Below are 19,442 nucleotides of genomic sequence, written 5' to 3'. Positions count from 1 at the left end.
GTGCTGCCTCAGTTGAATCTCCTTTACTTGACAGAGATGTGCCTGAGCAGCGGCCCTCCCCAGCTCTATCCCAAATCATACTTATTTTGCATAGGAGATACCATGGTCATGAAGATTGTTTTCCCAGGGTGAGGTTCATTTATTGCATTCTGGGTATGCTGACCCCTGTGATTTCCCCAAATGTGGGAAACTGGACTGCATTATTTGTGGTAGTGAGGGACTGTGTTTGTGCTTTCCTCTGGTCAGCTCTGGTAAAAGTCAGATTTCTTTGTCTCAGATCTTCCTCTAGCCTTGTTCTTCTTTCGAGAGTTCCCTTGTGCTGCCTCAGTTGGATCTCCTTCACTTGACAGGGGGGTGCCCGAGCAGCGACCCTCCCCAGCTCTAGCCCAGCTCCTACTTACCTGCCAGGTGAGATACTATGATCATGAAGGTGCTTCTCCCAGGGCAAGGCTCACCCATTGCACTCTGGGTGTGCTACTCCTGCGGTTTCCCCAAATGTTGGACACTTGACTGCATAATTTGTGTTTCACCTGGTCGGCTCTCGTATAATTCAGATCTCTTTGTCTCAGGTCTCTCTCCAGCCTAATTTGCAGTCTGTTTCCACTTCTCTTTTCTTGAGTTGCTCCCTTCTATGCCCTTGCGCACTATCCTGACTTCTCCCGTCTGCTTACTTTGTGCCTTCCAACGCACAATGCAAACTACAGGTAGTGCTGCAGGGCCCACACCCTTTTACTTGCCTTACAGAGCAGCTCTGGAGCTGTTACAGTGCCCAGCTGCTGCAAGAAATCAGCTTGAATGCTTCAGGGGCTGGGGCATAGCCATCATGAGCCCCACACCGAAGGAGGGTGGAGGTGTTTAATGCGAACTAGGGGTCATCCAAGCACCGCAAAAGGCCGCCATGCCCTGCATGCCAATTTTATCTTTTCATATGCAGACGAGGGTTGAAGCCAACTTTGACCCACTGCTTGGATGACATCACCATATGCAAATCCATCTGCTGCAGGCCTTTCCCCAGGAATGCTTGCACTAGTTGTTGCATTTGGTTTGTTGTTTGGGGGTGCTTCAGTATTAGGCAGCCTTCTGCCCTCCCATGTTCATCTGAAAATATGTGTACCTCCTGCAGTTGTTGTCCCCAGATGAGAGTTCCCTTGTGCTGCCTCAGTTGAATCTCCTATACTTGACAGAGATGTGCCTGAGCAGCGGCCCTCTCCAGCCCTATCCCAAATCATACTTATTTTGCATAGGAGATACCATGGTCATGAAGATTGTTCTCCCAGGGTGAGGTTCATTCATTGCATTCTGGGTATGCTGACCCCTGTTATTTCCCCAAATGTGGTAAACTTGACAGCATTATTTGTGGTAGTGGGGGACTGTGTTTGTGCTTTCCTCTGGTCAGCTCTGGTAAAAGTCAGATTTCTTTGTCTCAGATCTTCCTCTAGCCTTGTTCTTCTTTCGAGAGTTCCCTTGTGCTGCCTCAGTTGGATCTCCTTCACTTGACAGGGGGGTGCCCGAGCAGCGACCCTCCCCAGCTCTAGCCCAACTCCTACTTACCTGCTAGGTGAGATACTATGATCATGAAGGTGCTTCTCCCAGGGCAAGGCTCATAAATTGCACTCTGGGTGTGCTGCTCCTGCGATATCCCCAAATGTGGGAAACTTGACTGCATAATTTGTGTTTCCCCTGGTCGGCTCTCGTATAATTCAGATCTCTTTGTCTCATGTCTCTCTCCAGCCTAGTTTGCTGTCTGTTTACACTTCTCTTTTCTTGAGCCACGCCCTTCTATGCCCTTGCGCACTATCTTGACTTCTCCCGTCTGCTTACTTTGTGCCTTCCAACGCACAATGCGAACTACAGGTAGTGCTGCAGGGCCCACACCCTTTTAGTTGCCTTACAGAGCAGCTCTGGAGCTATTACAGTGCCCAGCTGCTGCAAGTAATCAGCTTGAATGCTTCAGGGGCTGGGGCATAGCCAACATGAGCCCCACACCGAAGTAGGGTGGAGGTGTTTAATGCGAACTAGGGGTCATACAAGCGCCGCAAAAGGCCGCCATGCCCTGCACGCCCCTTTTCTCTTTTCATATGCAGACGAGGGTTGAAGCCAACTTTGACCCACTGCTTGGATGACATCACCATATGCAAATCCATCTGCTGCAGGCCTTCCCCCAGGAATGCTTGTACTAGTTGTTGCATTTGGTTTGTTGTTTGTGGGTGCTTCAGTATTAGGCAGCCTTCTGCCCTCCCATGTTCATCTGAAAATATGTGTTCTCACTGCAGTTGTTGTCCCCAGATGAGAGTTCCCTTGTGCTGCCTCAGTTGAATCTCCTTTACTTGACAAGGGAGGCATTTTTGATTTTTTCTTTGGGTACCCTTACACCTGATGGTCTGAATGAGAGCATCGAACTGAACAACATTGGCAGTCTCTGAAGATTTTATCTATTGATTTACCTAATATATTATTTATTGAATATCCATTTATTGTATGTTTAATAAATAAACAAAATGATTAGAAGTAGCTATTTTGGAAACAGCTTTCCTCTTAGGATGAAACTGTATAATCCTGTTGTGTGTGTTCCTTTAAAGTTCTTTAGTAAAATCCACTAGTAATGATGAACATCAGATTTCTTCCTCCATCCTCTTTTTACACTTTCTCTTGGTTCTATATATATATATTTTTCTATTTTTATTTTTTTCCCCTCCTTCTCCCAAAAGGCCCCCCTCCCTCCCCCCCCCTCCCTGTTTTAAATTTTAAAATCTTTAAATATTTAAATCTTCGAATCCTTAAATTGTCTGTTTAATATTTATTTTTTCTTCAATTCTTTTTGTTGTTTAAACAGCAATGTAGTTATTCCAGGGGTTAAAATAATGAAATATAGAAATAATATTAACAAAAATTAAAGGTAAAAATGAATTGATAGAATGATCCCATTAAAAGTAAATAAATAATATGGAAGTTAAGCTGAGCAGGTTGGATTCGAACATGGGATTAGCTGCATAGAGTGCAGGTGATGTTTCCCCTGCGCCACCAGAACTGCTTTAGTAGTGGCATGGATTTATGTTACCCTAAAAGGTTTTATATAAGTAAATGGGGATCCTTAGTGCTGAGTCTCTGAATTATGTATATGTGATTATAGATATGAGGTATTGATTGAAAGATTATAGGTTAATCTGTATATAGATTATATATGTTCTGTTATTTTTTAAACCACCTTGTTGCTTATTTTATTATTATTTTTAATCACCATGTTGCTTATTTTTATATTATGAAATGCCTTTATATGTGCAATTGCAATTAGAAAGTTGTTCCATATGTGAGTCATTACATGTATGCATCCAATTAGTACATGTATGTATCCAATCAACTAATTAGTAATGCTATTGGTCCGGTGCATTTTAAAAAGAGCCTGCTAGGCTGCTGATGTATCCTCTGACGAAACCGCTCTTGGATAACAGCGGAGAAACGCGTAAGTAAGGTGATTACCGGACACTCTGATTGCTGAGATATAAGCCCGTTCATGAACGAGCTACATCACGGCGGACGTCTGATGTAAAGACAGCGGTGAAGGGGAAAAAGCAATTTGAGACCGAGCAAAAGGAGGTCTCTACCCCACGGCAGGGAGAAATATCCCGACCGCGAGTGCCAATAAGATCCAGCCACGGTTAACGGGGGTCGTAGCATACCGCTGTGTTTCACCAACCATCACAGCGCTCTCCCCCTGTTTTCTTTCATTACTCACGTGAGTTACATATGAACTTTAACTGCAGTAAATAAGAGGCGTTGGTTACAACTGTTGCTGTTCATCCACAAGAAGGAATTTAATGTATCAATTACAATTGGAAAGTAACGATTAAATTACAACAGCTGTATCCAGGAGGATTTTTTGGACACTTTAATAAACATTCCGTTGTCATCAAGGGCAATATGAAATAGATCCTGATTACATTTAGATATGGATAGTGGTGCCTATATATGTTGACTCCATTGTATTTTATTGAATGTGGGTTTCTTCTGTCTATATATATTTTTTAAAAATAAAGAGCTTGTATATTTTATTTTTTGCGCTCCCTTGATAACAAGTGTGATTATCTTTAAAATTTGGTTTATTATTGGTAGAACAGTACTACCTATGGGAGCAGCATTTTATAATATATGGTGAAAATTAATAGATGTATAAAGATTAAATAAGCAACAAATTGGTGAAATAGATACGTTTTGATAGGAGCGCTGGGTTCTATATATATATATTGACATTTGGTTATATATATGTATAGACTTTATAAATTCTTGACAGAGATGTGCCTGAGCAGCGGCCCTCCCCAGCCCTATCCCAAATCATACTTATTTTGCATAGGAGATACCATGGTCATGAAGATTGTTCTCCCAGGGTGAGGTTCATTCATTGCATTCTGGGTATGCTGACCCCTGTGATTTCCCCAAATGTGGGAAACTCGACTGCATTATTTGTGGTAGTGGGGGACTGTGTTTGTGCTTTCCTCTGGTCAGCTCTGGTAAAAGTCAGATTTATTTGTCTCAGATCTTCCTCTAGCCTTGTTCTTCTTTCGAGAGTTTCCATGTGCTGCCTCAGTTGGATCTCCTTCACTTGACAGGGGGGTGCCCGAGCAGCGACCCTCCCCAGCTCTAGCCCAACTCCTACTTACCTGCCAGGTGAGATACTATGATCATGAAGGTGCTTCTCCCAGGGCAAGGCTCACCCATTGCACTCTGGGTGTGCTGCTCCTGCGGTTTCCCCAAATGTTGGACACTTGACTGCATAATTTGTGTTTCCCCTGGTCGGCTCTCGTATAATTCAGATCTCTTTGTCTCAGGTCTCTCTCCAGCCTAGTTTGCTGTCTGTTTCCACTTCTCTTTTCTTGAGTTGCTCCCTTCTATGCCCTTGCGCACTATCCTGACTTCTCCCGTCTGCTTACTTTGTGCCTTCCAACGCACAATGCAAACTACAGGTAGTGCTGCAGGGCCCACACCCTTTTACTTGCCTTACAGAGCAGCTCTGGAGCTGTTACAGTGCCCAGCTGCTGCAAGAAATCAGCTTGAATGCTTCAGGGGCTGGGGCATAGCCCCACACCGAAGGAGGGTGGAGGTGTTTAATGCGAACTAGGGGTCATCCAAGCGCCGCAAAAGGCCGCCATGCCCTGCACGCCCCTTTTCTCTTTTCATATGCAGACGAGGGTTGAAGCCAACTTTGACCCACTGCTTGGATGACATCACCATATGCAAATCCATCTGCTGCAGGCCTTCCCCCAGGAATGCTTGCACTAGTTGTTGCATTTGGTTTGTTGTTTGGGGGTGCTTCAGTATTAGGCAGCCTTCTGCCCTCCCATGTTCATCTGAAAATATGTGTTCTCCCTGCAGTTGTTGTCCCAAGATGAGAGTTCCCTTGTGCTGCCTCAGTTGAATCTCCTTTACTTGACAGAGATGTGCCTGAGCAGCGGCCCTCCCCAGCCCTATCCCAAGTCATACTTATTTTGCATAGGAGATACCATGGTCATGAAGATTGTTCTCCCAGGGTGAGGTTCATTCATTGCATTCTGGGTATGCTGACCCCTATGATTTCCCCAAATGTGGGAAACTCGACTGCATTATTTGTGGTAGTGGGGGACTGTGTTTGTTCTTTCCTCTGGTCAACTCTGGTAAAAGTCAGATTTATTTGTCTCAGATCTTCCTCTAGCCTTGTTCTTCTATCGAGAGTTTCCTTGTGCTGCCTCAGTTGGATCTACTTCACTTGACAGGGGGGTGCCCGAGCAGCGACCCTCCCCAGCTCTATCCCAAATCCTACTTACCTGCCAGGTGAGATACTATGATCATGAAGGTGCTTCTCCCAGGGCAAGTCTCACCCATTGCACTCTGGGTGTGCTGCTCCTGCGATTTCCCCAAATGTGGGAAACTTGACTGCATAATTTGTGTTTCCCCTGGTCGGCTCTGATTTCCCCAAATGTGGGAAACTTGACTGCATTATTTGTGGTAGTGAGTGACTGTGTTTGTGCTTTCCTCTGGTCAGCTCTGGTAAAAGTCAGATTTCTTTGTCTCAGATCTTCCTCTAGCCTTGTTCTTCTTTCGAGAGTTTCCTTGTGCTGCCTCAGTTGGATCTCCTTCACTTGACAGGGGGGTGCCCGAGCAGCGACCCTCCCCAGCTCTAGCCCAACTCCTACTTACCTGCCAGGTAAGATACTATGATCATGAAGGTGCTTCTCCCAGGGCAAGGCTCACCCATTGCACTCTGGGTGTGCTGCTCCTGCGATTTCCCCAAATGTGGGAAACTTGACTGCATAATTTGTGTTTCCCCTGGTCGGCTCTCGTATAATTCAGATCTCTTTGTCTCAGGTCTCTCTCCAGCCTAGTTTGCTGTCTGTTTCCACTTCTCTTTTCTTGAGCCGCTCCCTTCTATGCCCTTGCGCACTATCCTGACTTCTCCCGTCTGCTTACTTTTTGCCTTCCAACGCACAATGCGAACTACAGGTAGTGCTGCAGGTCCCACACCCTTTTATTTGCCTTACAGAGCAGCTCTGGAGCTGTTACAGTGCCCAGCTGCTGCAAGAAATCAGCTTGAATGCTTCAGGGGCTGGGGCATAGCCAACATGAGCCCCACACTGAAGGAGGGTGGAGGTGTTTAATGCGAGCTAGGGGTCATCCAAGCGCCGCAAAAGGCTGCCATGCGCTGCACGCCCCTTTTCTCTTTTCATATGCAGACGAGGGTTGAAGCCAACTTTGACCCACTGCTTGGATGACATCACCATATGCAAATCCATCTGCTGCAGGCCTTCCCCCAGGAATGCCTGCACTAGTTGTTGCATTTTGTTTGTTGTTTTGGGGTGCTTCAGTATTAGGTAGCCTTCTGCCCTCCCATGTTCATCTGAAAATATGTGTTCTCCCTGCAGTTGTTGTCCCCAGATGAGAGTTCCCTTGTGCTGCCTCAGTTGAATCTCCTTTACTTGACAGAGATGTGCCTGAGCAGCGGCCCTCCCCAGCCCTATCCCAAATCATACTTATTTTGCATAGGAGATACCATGGTCATGAAGATTGTTCTCCCAGGGTGAGGTTCATTCATTGCATTCTGGGTATGCTGACCCCTGTGATTTCCACAAATGTGGGAAACTCGACTGCATTATTTGTGATAGTGGGGGACTGTGTTTGTGCTTTCCTCTGGTCAGCTCTGGTAAAAGTCAGATTTCTTTGTCTCAGATTTTCCTCTAACCTTGTTCTTCTTTCGAGAGTTCCCTTGTGCTGCCTCAGTTGGATCTCCTTCACTTGACAGGGGGCTGCCCGAGCAGCGACCCTCCCCAGCTCTAGCCCAACTCCTACTTACCTGCCAGGTGAGATACTATGATCATGAAGTTGCTTCTCCCTGGGCAAGGATCACCCATTGCACTCTGGGTGTGCTGCCCCTGTGATTTCCCCAAATGTGGGAAACTTGACTGCGTAATTTGTGTTTCCCCTGGTCGGCTCTCATATAATTCAGATCTCTTTGTCTCAGGTCTCTCTCCAGCCTAGTTTGCTGTCTGTTTCCACTTCTTTTTTCTTGAGCCCCTCCCTTCTATACCCTTGTGCACTATCCTGACTTCTCCTCCCGTCTGCTTACTTTGTGCCTTACAATGCACAATGCAAACTACAGGTAGTGCTGCAGGGCCCACACCCTTTTACTTGCCTTACAGAGCAGCTCTGGAGCTGTTACAGTGCCCAGCTGCTGCAAGAAATCAGCTTGAATGCTTCAGGGGCTGGGGCATGGCCAACATGAGCCCCACACAGAAGGAGGGTGGGGGTATTTAATGCGAACTAGGGGTCATCCAAGCGCCGCAAAAGGCCGCCATGCCCTGCATACCCCTTTTCTCTTTTCATATGCAGATGAGGGTTCCAGCCAACTTTGGCCCACTGCTTGGATGACATCACCGTATGCAAATCCGTCTTCTGCAGACCTTCCCCCAGGAATGCTTGTACTAGTTGTTGCATTTGGTTTGTTGTTTGGGGGTGCTTCAGTATTAGGCAGCCTTCTGCCCTCCCATGTTCATCTGAAAATATGTGTTCTCCCTGCAGTTGTTGTCCCCAGATGAGAGTTCCCTTGTGCTGCCTCAGTTGAATCTCCTTTACTTGACAGAGATGTGCCTGAGCAGCGGCCCTCCCCAGCCCTATCCCAAATCATACTTATTTTGCATAGGAGATACCATGGTCATGAAGATTGTTCTCCCAGGGTGAGGTTCATTCATTGCATTCTGGGTATGCTGACCCCTGTGATTTCCCCAAACGTGGGAAACTTGACTGCATTATTTGTGGTAGTGAGTGACTGTGTTTGTGCTTTCCTCTGGTCAGCTCTGGTAAAAGTCAGATTTCTTTGTCTCAGATCTTCCTCTAGCCTTGTTCTTCTTTCGAGAGTTTCCTTGTGCTGCCTCAGTTGGATCTCCTTCACTTGACAGGGGGGTGCCCGAGCAGCGACCCTCCCCAGCTCTAGCCCAACTCCTACTTACCTGCCAGGTGAGATACTATGATCATGAAGGTGCTTCTCCCAGGGCAAGGCTCACCCATTGCACTCTGGGTGTGCTGCTCCTGCGATTTCCCCAAATGTGGGAAACTTGACTGCATAATTTGTGTTTCCCCTGGTCGGCTCTCGTATAATTCAGATCTCTTTGTCTCAGGTCTCTCTCCAGCCTAGTTTGCTGTCTGTTTCCACTTCTCTTTTCTTGAGCCGCTCCCTTCTATGCCCTTGCGCACTATCCCAGGATAATTATTGTAGCTGGTCTGCGGGTAACAGCTCTCAGATCCACTTCTAGAAAAAATGCAACAATGTAATTTGAGTGACAAACTGCAGAGATGAACGCTTTCTGTGACTGCTGCACAGGGATAACACAAACTCTATTCATAGGGCTGACTTCACTTAGGGGAGATGTTCTCGCCCCGCAAAGAAGTGCGAGTATATACCGCACTTACGGTACCATTGGATTTACAGATATTTTCTTGCAATACACTATGGGGGTCATTCTGAGTTGATTGCTCGCTAGCAGTTTTTAGCAGCCTTAAAACGGTGGAGTTAACATATCTCACGTGGAAGGTGGTCATGTTATTAGCCTTGGCTTCGGCTAGGCGAGTGTCGGAATTAGCGGCTTTGTCACATAAAAGCCCATATTTGGTGTTCCATGTGGATAGAGCGGAATTGCGGACCCATCCTCAATTCCTACCAAAAGTGGTCTCATCTTTTCATATGAACCAATCTATTGTGGTGCCTTTGGCTACGCGTGACTTGGAGGATTCCGAGTTACTTGATGTGGTCAGGGCTTTGAAAATTTACGTGGCCAGGACGGCTAGAGTCAGGAAAACTGAAGCGCTGTTTGTCCTGTATGCAACCAACAAGATTGGTGCCCCTGCTTCAAAGCAGGCTATTGCTCGCTGGATTTGTAACACGATTCAGCAAGCGCATTCTATGGCTGGATTGCAGTTACCGAAATCGGTCTAGGCCCATTCCACGAGGAAAGTGGGCTCTTCTTGGGCGGCTGCCCGAGGGGTCTCGGCACTACAGCTGTGTCGAGCTGCTACTTGGTCAGGTTCAAACACCTTTTCAAAATACTATAAGTTTGATACCCTGGCTGAGGAGGAACTCATGTTTGCTCAATCGGTGCTGCAGAGTCATCCGCACTCTCCCGCCCGTTTTGGAGCTTTGGTATAATCCCCATGGTCCTTACGGAGTCCCCAGCATCCTCTAGGACGTTAGAGAAAATAAGATTTTAAACCTACCGGTAAATCTTTTTCTCGTAGTCCGTAGAGGATGCTGGGCGCCCGTCCCAAGTGCGGACTACTTCTGCAATACTTGTATATAGTTATTGCTTCAATAAGGGTTATGTTATAGTTGCATCGGTCCTGCACTGATGCTACAGTATGTTGTTTTTTCGTACTCATAACTGGGTAGTTTATCACAAGTTATACGGTGTGATTGGTGTGGCTGGTATGAATCTTGCCCTGGATTAACAAAATCCTTTCCTCATACTGTCAGTCTCCTCTGGGCACAGTTTCTCTAACTGTGGCATAGAGGCGCATAGAGGGAGGAGCCAGTGCACACCCAGAACTAAAGTCTTTCTTAAAGTGCCCATGTCTCCTGCGGAGCCCGTCTATCCCCATGGTCCTTACGGAGTCCCCAGCACCCTCTACGGACTACGAGAAAAAGATTTACCGGTAGGTTTAAAATCTTATTTTCTACTTTATTCTTTTCTATCCTAGTTTATTACGACCAACTCTCATCCAAGGAGTTTGATATTCTACTACCTGCATGCAATTTAAATTGCTTAAATTGTTTATATGGTTGATTTGTCCTTCACAACCCATAATCTGCAACTTGGATGTACTTGTGTCATTGAAAATCTTATAATAAAAATGTTTATATATTGAAAAAAAAAGTTATAAGACATATGCATTCAATATTTGAAGAAACAAAATAAAATAAAGCTATGTATTGGGTTTCACTAACAAGCACATTGGAAGACTTGACTACTGTTAAAAGACATGCATTACATGGTATAGAGCCACAAACCACAATGTAGTAAAATAAAAACAAACTTACATGTGCTAGAGCTGGGGAGGGTCGCTGCTCGGGCAGCCCCCTGTCAAGTGAAGGAGATCCAACTGAGGCAGCACAAGGGAACTCTCGAAAGAAGAACAAGGCTAGAGGAAAATCTGAGACAAAGAAATCTGACTTTTACCAGAGCTGACCAGAGGAAAGCACAAACACAGTCCCCCACTACCACAAATAATGCAGTCGAGTTTCCCACATTTGTGGAAATCACAGGGGTCAGCATACCCAGAATGCAATGAATGAACCTCACCCTGGGAGAACAATCTTCATGACCATGGTATCTCCTATGCAAAATAAGTATGATTTGGGATAGGGCTGGGGAGGGCCGCTGCTCAGGCACATCTCTGTCAAGTAAAGGAGATTCAACTGAGGCAGCACAAGGGAACTCTCATCTGGGGACAACAACTGCAGGGAGAACACATATTTTCAGATGAACATGGGAGGGCAGAAGGCTACCTAATACTGAAGCACCCCCAAACAACAAACAAAATGCAACAACTAGTGCAAGCATTCCTGGGGGAAGGCCTGCAGCAGATGGATTTGCATATGGTGATGTCATCCAAGCAGTGGGTCAAAGTTGGCTTCAACCCTCGTCTGCATATGAAAAGAGAAAAGGGGCGTGCAGGGCATGGCAGCCTTTTGCTGCGCTTGGATGACCTCTAGCTCGCATTAAACACCTCCACCCTCCTTCGGTGTGGGGCTCATGTTGGCTATGCCCCAGCCCCTGAAGCATTCAAGCTGATTTCTTGCAGCAGTTGGCACTGTAACAGCTCCAGAGCTGCTCTGTAAGGCAAATAAAAGGGTGTGGGACCTGCAGCACTACCTGTAGTTCGCATTGTGCGTTGGAAGGCAAAAAGTAAGCAGACGGGAGAAGACAGGATAGTGCGCAAGGGCATAGAAGGGAGCGGCTCAAGAAAAGAGAAGTGGAAACAGACAGCAAACTAGGCTGGAGAGAGACCTGAGACAAAGAGATCTGAATTATACGAGAGCCGACCAGGGGAAACACAAATTATGCAGTCAAGTTTCCCACATTTGGGGAAATCGCAGGAGCAGCACACCCAGAGTGCAATGGGTGAGCCTTGCCCTGGGAGAAGCACCTTCATGATCATAGTATCTCACCTGGCAGGTAAGTAGGAGTTGGGCTAGAGCTGGGGAGGGTCGCTGCTCGGGCACCCCCCTGTCAAGTGAAGGAGATCCAACTGAGGCAGCACAAGGAAACTCTCGAAAGAAGAACAAGGCTAGAGGAAGATCTGAGACAAAGAAATCTGACTTTTACCAGAGCTGACCAGAGGAAAGCACAAACACAGTCACTCACTACCACAAATAATGCAGTCAAGTTTCCCACATTTGGAGAAATCACAGGGGTCAGCATACCCAGAATGCAATGAATGAACCTCACCCTGGGAGAACAATCTTCATGACCATAGTATCTCCTATGCAAAATAAGTATGATTTGGGATAGGGCTGGGGAGGGCCGCTGCTCAGGCACATCTCTGTCAAGTAAAGGAGATTCAACTGAGGCAGCACAAGGGAACTCTCATCTGGGGACAACAACTGCAGGGAGAACACATATTTTCAGATGAACATGGGAGGGCAGAAGGCTGCCTAATACTGAAGCACCCCCAAACAACAAACCAAATGCAACAACTAGTACAAGCATTCCTGGGGGAAGGTCTGCAGAAGACGGATTTGCATACGGTGATGTCATCCAAGCAGTGGGCCAAAGTTGGCTGGAACCCTCATCTGCATATGAAAAGAGAAAAGGGGTATGCAGGGCATGGCGGCCTTTTGCAGCGCTTGGATGACCCCTAGTTCGCATTAAATACCTCCACCCTCCTTCTGTGTGGGGCTCATGTTGGCCATGCCCCAGCCCCTGAAGCATTCAAGCTGATTTCTTGCAGCAGCTGGGCACTGTAACAGCTCCAGAGCTGCTCTGTAAGGCAAGTAAAAGGGTGTGGGCCCTGCAGCACTACCTGTAGTTTGCATTGTGCATTGTAAGGCACAAAGTAAGCAGACGGGAGGAGAAGTCAGGATAGTGCACAAGGGTATAGAAGGGAGGGGCTCAAGAAAAAAGAAGTGGAAACAGACAGCAAACTAGGCTGGAGAGAGACCTGAGACAAAGAGATCTGAATTATATGAGAGCCGACCAGGGGAAACACAAATTACACAGTCAAGTTTCCCACATTTGGGGAAATCACAGGGGCAGCACACCCAGAGTGCAATGGGTGATCCTTGCCCAGGGAGAAGCAACTTCATGATCATAGTATCTCACCTGGCAGGTAAGTAGGAGTTGGGCTAGAGCTGGGGAGGGTCGCTGCTCGGGCACCCCCCTGTCAAGTGAAGGAGATCCAACTGAGGCAGCACAAGGGAACTCTCGAAAGAAGAACAAGGCTAGAGGAAAATCTGAAACAAAGAAATCTGACTTTTACCAGAGCTGACCAGAGGAAAGAACAAACACAGTCCCCCACTACCACAAATAATGCAGTCGAGTTTCCCACATTTAGGGAAATCACAGGGGTCAGCATACCCAGAATGCAATGAATGAACCTCACCCTGAGAGAACAATCTTCATGACCATGATATCGCCTATGCAAAATAAGTATGATTTGGGATAGGGCTGGGGAGGGCCGCTGCTCAGGCACATCTCTGTCAAGTAAAGGAGATTCAACTGAGGCAGCACAAGGGAACTCTCATCTGGGGACAACAACTGCAGGGAGAACACATATTTTCAGATGAACATGGGAGGGCAGAAGGCTGCCTAATACTGAAGCACCCCCAAACAACAAACCAAATGCAACAACTAGTGCAAGCATTCCTGGGGGAAGGCTGCAGCAGATGGATTTGCATATGGTGATGTCATCCAAGCAGTGGGTCAAAGTTGGCTTCAACCCTCGTCTGCATATGAAAAGAGAAAAGGGGCGTGCAGGGCATGGCGGCCTTTTGCGGCAATTGGATGACCCCTAGTTCGCATTAAACACCTCCACCCTCCTTCGGTGTGGGGCTCATGTTGGCTATGCCCCAGCCCCTGAAGCATTCAAGCTGATTTCTTGCAGCAGCTAGGCACTGTAACAGCTCCAGAGCTGCTCTGTAAGGCAAGTAAAAGGGCGTGGGCCCTGCAGCACTACCTGTAGTTCGCATTGTGCGTTGGAAGGCACAAATTAAGCAGACGGGAGAAGTCAGGATAGTGCGCAAGGGCATAGAAGGGAGCGGCTCAAGAAAAAAGAAGTGTAAACAGACAGCAAACTAGGCTGGAGAGAGACATGAGACAAAGAGATCTGAATTATACGAGAGCCGACCAGGGGAAACACAAATTATGCAGTCAAGTTTCCCACATTTGGGGAAATCGCAGGAGCAGCACACCCAGAGTGCAATTGGTGAGCCTTGCCCTGGGAGAAGCACCTTCATGATCATAGTATCTTACCTAGCAGGTAAGAAGGAGTTGGGCTAGAGCTGGGGAGGGTCGCTGCTCGGGCACCCCCCTGTCAAGTGAAGGAGATCCAACTGAGGCAGCACAAGGGAACTCTCGAAAGAAGAACAAGGCTAGAGGAAGATCTGAGACAAAGAAATCTGACTTTTACCAGAGCTGACCAGAGGAAAGCACAAACACAGTGCCCCACTACCACAAATAATGCTGTCAAGTTTACCACATTTGGGGAAATAACAGGGGTCAGCATACCCAGAATGCAATGAATGAACCTCACCCTGGGAGAACAATCTTCATGACCATGGTATCTCCTATGCAAAATAAGTATGATTTGGGATAGGGCTGGGGAGGGCCGCTGCTCAGGCACATCTCTGTCAAGTAAAGGAGATTCAACTGAGGCAGCACAAGGGAACTCTCATCTGGGGACAACAACTGCAGGAGGTACACATATTTTCAGATGAACATGGGAGGGCAGAAGGCTGCCTAATACTAAAGCACCCCCAAACAACAAACCAAATGCAACAACTAGTGCAAGCATTCCTGGGGGAAGGCCTGCAGCAGATGGATTTGCATATGGTGATGTCATCCAAGCAGTGGGTCAAAGTTGGCTTCAACCCTCGTCTGCATATGAAAAGAGAAAATTGGCATGCAGGGCATGGCGGCCTTTTGCGGTGCTTGGATGACCCCTAGTTCGCATTAAACACCTCCACCCTCCTTCGGTGTGGGGCTCATGATGGCTATGCCTCAGCCCCTGAAGCATTTAAGCTGATTTCTTGCAGCAGCTGGGCACTGTAACAGCTCCAGAGCTGCTCTGTAAGGCAAGTAAAAGGGTGTGGGCCCTGCAGCACTACCTGTAGTTTGCATTGTGCGTTGGAAGGCACAAAGTAAGCAGACGGGAGAAGTCAGGATAGTGCGCAAGGGCATAGAAGGGAGCAACTCAAGAAAAGAGAAGTGGAAACAGACTGCAAATTAGGCTGGAGAGTGACCTGAGACAAAGAGATCTGAATTATACGAGAGCCGACCAGGTGAAACACAAATTATGCAGTCAAGTGTCCAACATTTGGGGAAACCGCAGGAGTAGCACACCCAGAGTGCAATGGGTGAGCCTTGCCCTGGGAGAAGCACCTTCATGATCATAGTATCTCACCTGGCAGGTAAGTAGGAGTTGGGCTAGAGCTGGGGAGGGTCGCTGCTCGGGCACCCCCCTGTCAAGTGAAGTAGATCCAACTGAGGCAGCACAAGGAAACTCTCGATAGAAGAACAAGGCTAGAGGAAGATCTGAGACAAAGAAATCTGACTTTTACCAGAGCTGACCAGAGGAAAGAACAAACACAGTCCCCCACTACCACAAATAATGCAGTCGAGTTCCCCACATTTGTGGAAATCACAGGGGTCAGCATACCCAGAATGCAATGAATGAACCTCACCCTGGGAGAACAATCTTCATGACCATGGTATCTCCTATGCAAAATAAGTATGACTTGGGATAGGGCTGGGGAGGGCCGCTGCTCAGGCACATCTCTGTCATGTAAAGGAGATTCAACTGAGGCAGCACAAGGGAACTCTCATCTGGGGACAACAACTGCAGGGAGAACACATATTTTCAGATGAACATGGTAGGGCAGAAGGCTGCCTAATACTGAAGCACCCCCAAACAACAAACCAAATGCAACAACTAGTGCAAGCATTCCTGGGGGAAGGCCTGCAGCAGATGGATTTGCATATGGTGATGTCATCCAAGCAGTGGGTCAAAGTTGGCTTCAACCCTCGTCTACATATGAAAAGAGAAAAGGGGCGTGCAGGGCATGGCGGCCTTTTGCGGCACTTGGATGACCCCTAGTTCGCATTAAACACCTCCACCCACCTTCGGTGTGGGGCTATGCCCCAGCCCCTGAAGCATTCAAGCTGATTTCTTGCAGCAGCTGGGCACTGTAACAGCTCCAGAGCTGCTCTGTAAGGCAAGTAAAAGGGTGTGGGCCCTGCAGCACTACCTGTAGTTTGCATTATGCGTTGGAAGGCACAAAGTAAGCAGACGGGAGAAGTCAGGATAGTGAGCAAGGGCATAGAAGGGAGCAACTCAAGAAAAGAGAAGTGGAAACAGACAGCAAACTAGGCTGGAGAGAGACCTGAGACAAAGAGATCTGAATTATACGAGAGCCGACCAGGGGAAACACAAATTATGCAGTCAAGTGTCCAACATTTGGGGAAACCGCAGAAGCAGCACACCCAGAGTGCAATGGGTGAGCCTTGCCCTGGGAGAAGCACCTTCATGATCATAATATCTCACCTGGCAGGTAAGTAGGAGTTGGGCTAGAGCTGGGGAGGGTCGCTGCTCGGGCACCCCCCTGTCAAGTGAAGGAGATCCAACTGAGGCAGCACAAGGGAACTCTCGAAAGAAGAACAAGGCTAGAGGAAGATCTGAGACAAAGAAATCTGACTTTTACCAGAGCTGACCAGAGGAAAGCACAAACACAGTCCCCCACTACCACAAATAATGCTGTCAAGTTTACCACATTTGGGGAAATAACAGGGGTCAGCATACCCAGAATGCAATGAATGAACCTCACCCTGGGAGAACAATCTTCATGACCATGGTATCTCCTATGCAAAATAAGTATGATTTGGGATAGGGCTGGGGAGGGCTCAGGCACATCTCTGTCAAGAATTTATAAAGTCTATACATATATATAACCAAATGTCAATATATATATATAGAACCCAGCGCTCCTATCAAAACTTATCTATTTCACCAATTTGTTGCTTATTTAATCTTTATACATCTATTAATTTTCACCATATATTATAAAATGCTGCTCCCATAGGTAGTACTGTTCTACCAATAATAAACCAAATTTTAAAGATAATCACACTTGTTATCAAGGGAGCGCAAAAAATAAAATATACAAGCTCTTTATTTTTAAAAAATATATATAGACAGAAGAAACACACATTCAATAAATTACAATGGAGTCAACATATATAGGCACCACTATCCATATCTAAATGTAATCAGGATCTATTTCATATTGCCCTTGATGACAACGGAATGTTTATTAAAGTGTCCAAAAAATCCTCCTGGATACAGCTGTTGTAATTTAATCGTTACTTTCCAATTGTAATTGATACATTAAATTCCTTCTTGTGGATGAACAGCAACAGTTGTAACCAACGCCTCTTATTTACTGCAGTTAAAGTTCATATGTAACTCACGTGAGTAATGAAAGAAAACAGGGGGAGAGCGCTGTGATGGTTGGTGAAACACAGCGGTATGCTACGACCCCCGTTAACCGTGGCTGGATCTTATTGGCACTTGCGGTCGGGATATTTCTCCCTGCCGTGGGGTAGAGACCTCCTTTTGCTCGGTCTCAAATTGCTTTTTCCCCTTCACCGCTGTCTTTACATCAGACGTCCGCCGTGATGTAGCTCGTTCATGAACGGGCTTATATCTCAGCAATCAGAGTGTCCGGTAATCACCTTCCTTACGCGTTTCTCCGCTGTTATCCAAGAGCGGTTTCGTCAGAGGATACATCAGCAGCCTAGCAGGCTCTTTTTAAAATGCACCGGACCAATAGTATTACTAATTAGTTGATTGGATACATACATGTACTAATTGGATGCATACATGTAATGACTCACATATGGAACAACTTTCTAATTGCAATTGCACATATAAAGGCATTTCATAATATAAAAATAAGCAACATGGTGATTAAAAATAATAATAAAATAAGCAACAAGGTGGTTTAAAAAATAACAGAAAATATATAATCTATATACAGATTAACCTATAATCTTTCAATCAATACCTCATATCTATAATCACATATACATAATTCAGAGACTCAGCACTAAGGATCCCCATTTACTTATATAAAACCTTTTAGGGTAACATAAATCCATGCCACTACTAAAGCAGTTCTTGTGGCGCAGGGGAAACATCACCTGCACTCTATGCAACTAGTCCCATGTTCGAATCCAACCTGCTCAGCTTAACATCCATATTATTTATTTACTTTTAATGGGATCATTCTATCAATTCATTTTTACCTTTAATTTTTGTTAATATTATTTCTATATTTCATTATTTTAACCCCTGGAATAATTACATTGCTGTTTAAACAACAAAAAGAATTGAAGAAAAAATAAATATTAAACAGACAATTTAAGGATTCGAAGATTTAAATATTTAAAGATTTTAAAATTTAAAACAGGGAGGGGGGGGGAGGGAGGGTGGCCTTTTGGGAGAAGGAGGGGAAAAAAATAAAAATAGAAAAAAATATATATATATAGAACCAAGAGAAAGTGTAAAAAGAGGATGGAGGAAGAAATCTGATGTTCATCATTACTAGTGGATTTTACTAAGGAACTTTAAAGGAATACACACAACAGGATTATACAGTTTCATCCTAAGAGGAAAGCTGTTTCCAAAATAGCTACTTCTAATAATTTTGTTTATTTATTAAACATACAATAAATGGATATTCAATAAATAATATATTAGGTAAATCAATAGATAAAATCTTCAGAGACTGCCAATGTTGTTCAGTTCGATGCTCTCATTCAGACCATCAGGTGTAAGGGTACCCAAAGAAAAAATCCAAAATGCCTCCCTTGTCAAGTAAAGGAGATTCAACTGAGGCAGCACAAGGGAACTCTCATCTGGGGACAACAACTGCAGGGAGAACACATATTTTCAGATGAACATGGGAGGGCAGAAGGCTGCCTAATACTGAAGCACCCCCAAACAACAAACCAAATGCAACAACTAGTACAAGCATTCCTGGGGGAAGGCCTGCAGCAGATGGATTTGCATATGGTGATGTCATCCAAGCAGTGGGTCAAAGTTGGCTTCAACCCTCGTCTGCATATGAAAAGAGAAAAGGGGCGTGCAGGGCATGGCGGCCTTTTGCGGCGCTTGGATGACCCCTAGTTCGCATTAAACACCTCCACCCTACTTCGGTGTGGGGCTCATGTTGGCTATGCCCCAGCCCCTGAAGCATTCAAGCTGATTACTTGCAGCAGCTGGGCACTGTAATAGCTCCAGAGCTGCTCTGTAAGGAAACTAAAAGGGTGTGGGCCCTGCAGCACTACCTGTAGTTCGCATTGTGCGTTGGAAGGCACAAAGTAAGCAGACGGGAGAAGTCAAGATAGTGCGCAAGGGCATAGAAGGGAGTGGCTCAAGAAAAGAGAAGTGTAAACAGACAGCAAACTAGGCTGGAGAGAGACATGAGACAAAGAGATCTGAATTATACGAGAGCCGACCAGGGGAAACACAAATTATGCAGTCAAGTTTCCCACATTTGGGGAAATCGCAGGAGCAGCACACCCAGAGTGCAATTGGTGAGCCTTGCCCTGGGAGAAGCACCTTCATGATCATAGTATCTTACCTAGCAGGTAAGAAGGAGTTGGGCTAGAGCTGGGGAGGGTCGCTGCTCGGGCACCCCCCTGTCAAGT

At 46.2% G+C, this 19,442-nt stretch overlaps 22 non-coding genes and 3 pseudogenes across 22 annotated transcripts; 13 read left to right on the top strand and 12 right to left on the bottom strand.

Moving 5' to 3' along the window:
- Nucleotides 1-77: 77 nt before the first annotated feature.
- Nucleotides 78-241, top strand: LOC134951752 (U1 spliceosomal RNA). The gene has a single exon (XR_010184434.1). It is a non-coding gene; the product is annotated as a U1 spliceosomal RNA (small nuclear RNA).
- A 152-nt stretch (nt 242-393) lies between these two features.
- Nucleotides 394-556, top strand: LOC134953030 (U1 spliceosomal RNA). Its single transcript, XR_010185376.1, has one exon. It is a non-coding gene; the product is annotated as a U1 spliceosomal RNA (small nuclear RNA).
- A 671-nt stretch (nt 557-1,227) lies between these two features.
- On the top strand, nt 1,228-1,391 carry LOC134951282 (U1 spliceosomal RNA). Its single transcript, XR_010184051.1, has one exon. It is a non-coding gene; the product is annotated as a U1 spliceosomal RNA (small nuclear RNA).
- A 152-nt stretch (nt 1,392-1,543) lies between these two features.
- Nucleotides 1,544-1,706, top strand: LOC134953507 (U1 spliceosomal RNA). Its single transcript, XR_010185608.1, has one exon. It is a non-coding gene; the product is annotated as a U1 spliceosomal RNA (small nuclear RNA).
- Nucleotides 1,707-4,331: 2,625 nt separating this feature from the next.
- LOC134950351 (U1 spliceosomal RNA) lies at nt 4,332-4,495 on the top strand. Its single transcript, XR_010183286.1, has one exon. It is a non-coding gene; the product is annotated as a U1 spliceosomal RNA (small nuclear RNA).
- Nucleotides 4,496-4,647: 152 nt separating this feature from the next.
- On the top strand, nt 4,648-4,810 carry LOC134952896 (U1 spliceosomal RNA). Its single transcript, XR_010185275.1, has one exon. It is a non-coding gene; the product is annotated as a U1 spliceosomal RNA (small nuclear RNA).
- A 661-nt stretch (nt 4,811-5,471) lies between these two features.
- On the top strand, nt 5,472-5,635 carry LOC134950638 (U1 spliceosomal RNA). Its single transcript, XR_010183522.1, has one exon. It is a non-coding gene; the product is annotated as a U1 spliceosomal RNA (small nuclear RNA).
- Nucleotides 5,636-5,787: 152 nt separating this feature from the next.
- On the top strand, nt 5,788-6,008 carry LOC134952129 (U1 spliceosomal RNA; annotated as a pseudogene).
- Nucleotides 6,009-6,160: 152 nt separating this feature from the next.
- Nucleotides 6,161-6,323, top strand: LOC134952476 (U1 spliceosomal RNA). The gene has a single exon (XR_010184989.1). It is a non-coding gene; the product is annotated as a U1 spliceosomal RNA (small nuclear RNA).
- Nucleotides 6,324-6,994: 671 nt separating this feature from the next.
- Nucleotides 6,995-7,158, top strand: LOC134950867 (U1 spliceosomal RNA). The gene has a single exon (XR_010183710.1). It is a non-coding gene; the product is annotated as a U1 spliceosomal RNA (small nuclear RNA).
- Nucleotides 7,159-7,310: 152 nt separating this feature from the next.
- LOC134953315 (U1 spliceosomal RNA) lies at nt 7,311-7,452 on the top strand (annotated as a pseudogene).
- A 695-nt stretch (nt 7,453-8,147) lies between these two features.
- Nucleotides 8,148-8,311, top strand: LOC134951339 (U1 spliceosomal RNA). Its single transcript, XR_010184097.1, has one exon. It is a non-coding gene; the product is annotated as a U1 spliceosomal RNA (small nuclear RNA).
- Nucleotides 8,312-8,463: 152 nt separating this feature from the next.
- Nucleotides 8,464-8,626, top strand: LOC134952042 (U1 spliceosomal RNA). The gene has a single exon (XR_010184662.1). It is a non-coding gene; the product is annotated as a U1 spliceosomal RNA (small nuclear RNA).
- Nucleotides 8,627-10,701: 2,075 nt separating this feature from the next.
- On the bottom strand, nt 10,702-10,865 carry LOC134950742 (U1 spliceosomal RNA). Its single transcript, XR_010183608.1, has one exon. It is a non-coding gene; the product is annotated as a U1 spliceosomal RNA (small nuclear RNA).
- A 670-nt stretch (nt 10,866-11,535) lies between these two features.
- Nucleotides 11,536-11,698, bottom strand: LOC134952041 (U1 spliceosomal RNA). The gene has a single exon (XR_010184661.1). It is a non-coding gene; the product is annotated as a U1 spliceosomal RNA (small nuclear RNA).
- A 152-nt stretch (nt 11,699-11,850) lies between these two features.
- Nucleotides 11,851-12,014, bottom strand: LOC134951662 (U1 spliceosomal RNA). Its single transcript, XR_010184361.1, has one exon. It is a non-coding gene; the product is annotated as a U1 spliceosomal RNA (small nuclear RNA).
- Nucleotides 12,015-12,709: 695 nt separating this feature from the next.
- LOC134953272 (U1 spliceosomal RNA) lies at nt 12,710-12,851 on the bottom strand (annotated as a pseudogene).
- A 152-nt stretch (nt 12,852-13,003) lies between these two features.
- On the bottom strand, nt 13,004-13,167 carry LOC134951699 (U1 spliceosomal RNA). Its single transcript, XR_010184391.1, has one exon. It is a non-coding gene; the product is annotated as a U1 spliceosomal RNA (small nuclear RNA).
- A 670-nt stretch (nt 13,168-13,837) lies between these two features.
- LOC134953592 (U1 spliceosomal RNA) lies at nt 13,838-14,000 on the bottom strand. The gene has a single exon (XR_010185664.1). It is a non-coding gene; the product is annotated as a U1 spliceosomal RNA (small nuclear RNA).
- A 152-nt stretch (nt 14,001-14,152) lies between these two features.
- LOC134951745 (U1 spliceosomal RNA) lies at nt 14,153-14,316 on the bottom strand. Its single transcript, XR_010184428.1, has one exon. It is a non-coding gene; the product is annotated as a U1 spliceosomal RNA (small nuclear RNA).
- A 671-nt stretch (nt 14,317-14,987) lies between these two features.
- On the bottom strand, nt 14,988-15,150 carry LOC134953029 (U1 spliceosomal RNA). The gene has a single exon (XR_010185375.1). It is a non-coding gene; the product is annotated as a U1 spliceosomal RNA (small nuclear RNA).
- A 152-nt stretch (nt 15,151-15,302) lies between these two features.
- On the bottom strand, nt 15,303-15,466 carry LOC134951069 (U1 spliceosomal RNA). Its single transcript, XR_010183876.1, has one exon. It is a non-coding gene; the product is annotated as a U1 spliceosomal RNA (small nuclear RNA).
- A 661-nt stretch (nt 15,467-16,127) lies between these two features.
- Nucleotides 16,128-16,290, bottom strand: LOC134953134 (U1 spliceosomal RNA). Its single transcript, XR_010185448.1, has one exon. It is a non-coding gene; the product is annotated as a U1 spliceosomal RNA (small nuclear RNA).
- A 152-nt stretch (nt 16,291-16,442) lies between these two features.
- Nucleotides 16,443-16,606, bottom strand: LOC134951281 (U1 spliceosomal RNA). Its single transcript, XR_010184050.1, has one exon. It is a non-coding gene; the product is annotated as a U1 spliceosomal RNA (small nuclear RNA).
- A 2,621-nt stretch (nt 16,607-19,227) lies between these two features.
- On the bottom strand, nt 19,228-19,390 carry LOC134953591 (U1 spliceosomal RNA). Its single transcript, XR_010185663.1, has one exon. It is a non-coding gene; the product is annotated as a U1 spliceosomal RNA (small nuclear RNA).
- Between the last annotated feature and the right edge of the window lie 52 nt (nt 19,391-19,442).

The sequence above is a fragment of the Pseudophryne corroboree genome, chromosome 8 (assembly GCF_028390025.1).
Source record: "Pseudophryne corroboree isolate aPseCor3 chromosome 8, aPseCor3.hap2, whole genome shotgun sequence".
In the NCBI taxonomy this organism is placed as follows: domain Eukaryota; kingdom Metazoa; phylum Chordata; class Amphibia; order Anura; family Myobatrachidae; genus Pseudophryne; species Pseudophryne corroboree.
The sequence above is the reverse complement of the archived record's forward strand: the minus strand, read 5'-3'. Positions and strand labels throughout refer to the sequence as shown.